General features: G+C 47.7%; 1 long non-coding RNA gene across 1 annotated transcript; it reads right to left on the bottom strand.

The window, feature by feature from the left end:
• Positions 1 to 1338: 1338 nt before the first annotated feature.
• LOC112474577 lies at positions 1339 to 5742 on the bottom strand. Its single transcript, XR_003044417.1, has 3 exons — positions 5668 to 5742; positions 3078 to 3123; positions 1339 to 1401 (listed from the first exon to the last, which is right to left on the bottom strand). It is a non-coding gene; the product is annotated as an uncharacterized LOC112474577 (long non-coding RNA).
• Positions 5743 to 6746: the final 1004 nt, after the last annotated feature.

The raw sequence follows: 6746 nt of genomic DNA, 5'->3' as shown, positions 1-6746 counted from the left end.
TATAGTAGAGGGGCAAAAATGAGAAAGCTGGACAGAGCCCAGTGCTGGCAGGGATGTGGGGACACAGAAGCTCTTTGCTCGGCAGATGTAGGCTAGGCACCCACTCGCCTTGGCTATACTTAGTGAAATGAAATACCCGTGTGTCCTGTGACCCAGCAACTCCATCCCTGATTACATCCTGGAATCTCACCTGGGACCCTACCAGCCAGGAGGAAGGAGCCAGGCAGCTCATTCATGGTGGGAGGAGTGGGCAGTACTTGGTGGGGCTGCACGTCATGGAGTATGATGAAGCAATTTGAAGCAACAAAGCTAGACAGTGTGTTGTGAAGACCCATCACACAATGACATTCATCAAAGTAAAAAAAAAAAAAAAAAAGTTTACAAAACAGCAATACCTGTTTGTAGAAAACATACAAACAGGAAGAGAGGCATCAAATACGGAGAGGAGAAGGGGAAGGTGTGGAAAGGGCATAAAAAGGAATAAACACAGACAAAATCAGAAATGCCAGTGATGCCCGCACAGGCCGCTGTGAACGGAGTGAGACTAACTCTGCACCTGAGGGCCATGAAGGGGACAGTCCTCAAGGACTGTGGCATGAAGGTAGAGCCAAGAGCCACGTGCATCAGGGAGAGTGCCAAGCTGACCTCAGATATCACATCCCCCATTGCCCTCCACTGGCAGGGGAAGGTCTTGGCCAAAGTCAGTCTGCTGCACACTGAGCTGCCCCTCCCCCACCTGGAGCCATTCTCAGGCCCTGGAAATGGAAGCAGAAGGAACCTCAAACCTAGAGCAATGGGGGGTTTCCTGAGCTGGATATAAGGAGGAAAGAAGAAGCAAGTCTTTGGCTTTGCAAAAGTCTATAATTAAGGGGGTTTTTTTCTTTTTCTTAAAGAAGAGTCTTTATCTCTAGATGCACATTCAGAAATATCTGTGAAATGATATGCTGTCTGAGGTATGCTTCAAAATAATCTAAAGGTGCAGGCAAGGGAGAGAGGATGGGGATTGATAAAACCAGATTGGCCATGAATGATAGCTGCTGAGTCTGGGAATAGGTGCATAGGTGTTTATTATGTTTTATTCTCTACTTATGTGTATGTTTGAAAGTTTCTATAATAGAAACTTAACAAAGTTCCCAGGAAGAAAGTCTCCCATTTGAGGAGATTAGTCCCTGACCTCAGGGAGTCCCCACTGTGATGGGGGAAACACAGCCCTCTGCCTTCTGGGTGGCAACGACTCCTTGCTGCATCTTCTCAGCCCAATCTCCTGGCCAGGCGCCAGCCTCCGGTCCTGGCCCTTATCATATCAAGAGTCCGGCCCTGGACCTGCTTCTAAACAGACCTGGTTCTGGTTCCAGCTCCACCAGCTTGTGGCCCCAGGCTTCTCACCTTAACAGCATGTGCCTGGAACAGAGGAAACACCCAGTAAATTCCGCTCCTGTCAATGGGCAGACGTCTTCCCTGGCCCAGCCCCTCCCTGACCAAGTCTCTGTTCTTATTTTGATTGCTCACCTCTTGTTGCCTCTGCATCTGAGTATGTATAATGAGGACCACAATTACTGGTGAGTTTGAGGGTTAAATGAGGCAACGTTTCATAAATGCTTATACTGTCGCCAGGATCGGGGGAGGGAGCTGGCCAAGATCACACAGCTAGGTAGCAGCAGAGCTGGCTTATTCACAGGTGCAGGACACTGAGTCAGCCGCGACCCCACCCCCTCTGCCACCACCACTATGAGGCCTGTAGGCTGGTAGACAGAGTCCAGGGTGGTGTCCCTGCGACCAGCCCCTCCAGGCCCCAGTCTGACTCCCAGAGCCACCAGGAACCCTGAGCAGGTGAGATGCAAGCCAAGGAAAGGAGGTCTGGGGAAAGAGGAAGGCAGAAGCCTTTATCTTGCAACCCAGGAACACAGAGGGGTCCAAAGACATCTGTCTGGGAGAGTGTGTCCAGACTCAGGGGCTCTATCAGGGGCTGCTGGGCAACTCCTAAGTCAGGAGTCTTAGCTGGGCCCGGGCCCTCCTTTCATGACGGTCATAATAATAACAACCGACACTCGTAGAGTTCCTGCTGCAGTAGGCCCCTCTATCTGTGGTTTCGCTTTCTGCGGTTTCAGTTACCTACAGGCAATCACGGTCCGAAAGATTAAACGGAAAATTCCAGAAATACACAGATCACGTTTTAAATTGCACACCATTCTGAGTCGCATGATGAAATCTTGCTCCATCCCATTCCGCCCCACCTGGGATGTGAATCATCCCTTTGTCCAGCGTCTCCACGCTGTATGCGCCACACGCCCATTAGTTACTTGCTAGTTATCAGATCGACTGTCACAATACCGCAGTGCTTATGTTCAAGTAACCCTTATTACTTTAATAATGTCTCACTCACAACTTTTATCACAGTATATTGTTATAATTGTTCTATATCATTATTGTTGTTGTTAATCTCTTACTGTGCCTAATTTATAAATTAAACTTTATCACAAGTAGGTATATATAGGAAAAAACATAGTGTATACAGGGCTTGGTACTATCCTCAGTTTCGGGCATCCACTGGAGGTCTTGGAACGTATCCCCCTGTGGATAATGGGGGACTACTCTATGTACGAGGCAGTGTTCTATCTGCCTTATGAATGTTATCTCAATCGATTCTCACAACAATCCTAAGAGGCCAATGTTATTATTGTCCCCACTTACAGATGGGGAAACTGAGGCATGGGGTGGGTAAGTAACTTTCTCAGAGTGACTCAGCGTGTAGAAAGCAGAGCTAGGATTTGATTCTAGGCAGTCTGCCTTGAGTCTGTGCTCTTAACCACCCCAATATACTCTCAGAGACTGACTGCCTGGCTTCTTCTGAGACAGTACTTCTGATTCCCCAGGGGTCTGGTGGTTGTTGGCCATTGGGGAAGGGGGTGAAAGGCTTTATCACAAAGGGATACAGGTCAATGGCCATGCCTTCTTCTCTCATGGGAGCCTGAGGCACCCATTCTCCATCTGCCTTATGGGAGCTCAGATGGTGGGAAGACCAGGCAAGGCGGCAACTGGTACCGTTTACACCACAACACATGGGACGGGGTCTTTACCTTAGGCAGCCATCATTGGCAGGTGGGCAGGACCTTCACTCTTCTCCTGCTCAGAAAAACAGAGTGGAAAGAAAGTGAGCAGGGAATGCAGAGAGATGGGCTTGAATTTACTCTTTTTTTTTTTTCTTAATTAAAATCATTCACAGAAGGTGAACCAACATCGGGAACAAATTACTTGTGAAGCCCCTTCACAGCCAGACGGAGCACAGCCTGGAGAACCTGTCTTCTGTTGAACAGAGCAGCGAGGGCATCCCCCTCCCTCTCCCCCACTCCCTCTCCCTCCTCCTTCCCCTTCCTCTTCCTGGAAGCTTGTCCCTCTGAAGAAAAATGGCATCTGGTACAGTGAGTAGGAGCATGGTCTTCAGAGGCAGACAAAACCAGGGCTCCAGGTGAGTGCTGCCACTTCCGGGCTGTTCAACCCAAGACCACATATTAGTTAATCTCTCTGGGCCTCAGTTTTCTAATCTGTAAAGTGGAGATAATACCATCCCCTCACAGACTTGTTACAAAGTTTAAATGAAGTAATGTATTTAAAGCATTCAGCCTGGGGGCTGGCACATAGTTGGTGTGCAGTGTTGGCTATTAGCATTACTACTGCTTTCAGGACCAGCCTCAGCCAAGCTGCAAACTCCTTTGGGGAAGGAACTACGTCTTATCTAACTTTGTCTTTCTCGTCATTCTCCACAGGGCTTGGCACACAGTAGGTGCTCCGTGTCTTATGTTGAGTTCCCCGGAAGCAGACCCCGAGATGGGGATTCCCAGTAGGGAAGTGCTCCTTGGGACACAAGAGGGACAGGGAGAAACAGGATGGGAGAAGAAGAGGCAACAAGGTGAAGAGGATGCCTTCGGCCTGTCCCCAGTGTAAGTTACACCTCAGGGTTGTCCCCATCTGAGGTTAGGGAGCTGGGCCTGCTCTCACCTGTACCCCAGTCATTATCTAAGGGCCACCTTGGGTGATAAACTTCCAGGCACTTCTGCGTGCAGTAACTGTGAGCAGTCTGCAGAGAACACGCACACAGAAGAGAAAGCACAGAGGGCAGGGAGCAAGCACAGAAATAGAAAAAGGGTCTCAGGGGCTCTGTTACACTCTATAAATACCTTCTGGGTTGAATGGAAATCCGTCCTGGCCCCGCCTCTGAAGAGTCATGGTTCCCTGAGGACTACAGGGTGTTGGAGGCTGTGGAGGGGATGGGGACTGCCAGGCGGAGGGGAGCAGCTGTAACCTACTCCGCAGAGTCTCGGATGGTTGGAGCCAGGAAGGTCTCTGCAGTGGCCAGCCTCTCCCCTAGCTGAGCAAGTGCAGGCTGTGGCTACCTGAGATGGACTTCAGAGTCCCTACTATGTGCCTGGCACGCATGCTGTTTTTTCACTCGTTTCATCCTCATAACAACCCTAGGCAGTATCCTAATTTAGACATGAGGGAACTGAAGCAATGGAGAGAGTGAGAGAGACCTGCTTGAGGCCCCCTGAAGAGTTAAGGGGCAGAGAAGATCAACATTGTTAGTCATTTAAAACAGCGGTCCCCAACCTTTTGGGTACCAGGGACTAGTGCTCCTATGAGAATCTAATACCTGACGATCTGAGGGGGAGCCGAGGTGATGATGCTGGCACTGGGGAACAATGAAACTTCCCTTGTTCTCCCGCTGCTCACCTCCTGCTGTGCGGCCTGGTTTCTAACCAGCCACAGAGGGTACCAGTCCTTGGCTCAGGGGTTGGGGACCCCTGATTTTAAAAATGCAAACAAAAACTACAATAAGATACCTTTTTACACCCACTAAGATGCCTATAAAAAGGAAAATAAGTTGTTGGCAAAAAAGGTGGAGAAATCAGAAACGTCATATACTGCTGGTGGAAATGTACAATGACGCAGCTGCTGTGGAGAACAGTTTGGCTGTTCTTCAATAAGTTAAACACAGAATTATTATATGACCCAATGATTCCAGTCCTAGTATGTACACACACAAAAAATTGAGAACAGGTGTTCAGACAAAAACCTGGACAAGGATATTCACAGCAGCACCATTCACAATAGCTAAAAGGTAGGAACAACCTGAACGTTCGTCAACTGATAAATGGATGAGCAAAATGTGGCATATCCATACAATGGAACATTATTCAGCCACGCAAAGAAAGGATGTACTGATGCATCGTGCTGAATAAAAGAAGCCAGTCACAAACGGCCACATCTTGTATGATTCCATTTATATGAAATGTCCAGACACAAAAAGTGGATTAGCGGTTGCCAGGGGCTGGGGGAGGAGGAATAGGGAGTGACTGCTTAATGGGTACTGGAACTAGATGGTGGTGATGGTTGCACAACATTGTGAATATGCTAAATGCTACTGAATTTAGCACACTTCAGTGTTCTGAACTGTACATATTTAAATGGTTAAAATGCTAAATTTTATGTTATGTGTCTTTTACTACAATTTCCTAAAATGTTTTTTTTAAGTGACTTATAGAGCCTGGACCAGACCAGTTCTTGACATTCCTTCCCTGGGCCTGGGAGTGGCTGACACAGAGTCTTAAAACACTTTTGTGCTTTGATGCACCAGAGAAACTAAAGCTCTGGTCTTAGGTTAAGACAGACCTGGATATAAATGTTGGCTCCATCACTGGTTACGTGACCTCATACACACATTGTGTCTTTCTGGGCTTCAGTTTTCTCATCAGGAAAATGGAGATAAGAAGCAGCAGCTCTCTCTGTCTTGGGCAAAATTCAATGAGTTAACACACGTGGAAAAGCCCAAGCATAGTACCTGACACACAGTGAGGCTCAGTCAAAGCCGGTCCCTTCCCTCCCTCCTGTACCCACACATGCCCTTGACATTTAGCCCAACCAGATTTCACCTGGACAAACACCTTCCTGGAGGCTGTATACACAGTAGCACTTAGTCCAGATTTCCTGATGGATCCTTCCCATGGGATATTTGTACTTTCAAAGAAAACTAGTTAATCCACAGAAGGCCTAAGTGATATAGAAAAGTAAAGAATCTCTGGATTCATCCAAAAAATATCTGGGATGGAGGAACACTTCCTTTTCCCTCTCCAGTCACAGGGCTTAGGCTTCTACACCACTTTCCTTCTCTCTCTCTCTCTCTCTCGCTCTCAATTAAACTTGCTTACCAATCCCTTAGTGGAATGTACACACACACACACACACACACACACACACACACACAAATCCCTGAGCCAATAATTACAAAGAACTGGTCCCTGCCCACGTTCTCACCTGTCCACAATACAAAATGTCAGTGTAAGAAGCCAATCGACCTTTCTCAAAAGGACGAACTAGTCTTTGTTTCTATATTTTTGGCATTAAAATGTTCATTTTTTAGGATATAGTAGTAATAAGAAACTAATTTTTTAAACTACGTCTTTACTTAACAAAATAAGTTGCCAGCAACCCTTATATCAATTCCCAAAATGACTTTTTGAAATTTTATTGATAAATCCTCAAATCTGAGGAGCATAGCTCTACTTGCCCATCCCCCAAGCCTCCTTTTCCAGGCAGAGGGTGAATCCTGCCTCACTTGCTCAGTGGATGGGAGGCGGACAAGGCTCTGGGGGTCTGTCACTGCCAGGGTGGCTCTCTTCAGCCCCTTCCCATTGTCCCCATAGCAGTGGACTGATTTCAGGCCAAGTGCCACAGCCTCGAGGGCCAGCCCC

This window comes from Pteropus alecto, unplaced genomic scaffold, assembly GCF_000325575.1.
Source record: "Pteropus alecto unplaced genomic scaffold, ASM32557v1 scaffold7, whole genome shotgun sequence".
Lineage (NCBI taxonomy): Eukaryota > Metazoa > Chordata > Mammalia > Chiroptera > Pteropodidae > Pteropus > Pteropus alecto.
This window is presented reverse-complemented; position numbering and strand designations above follow the sequence as displayed.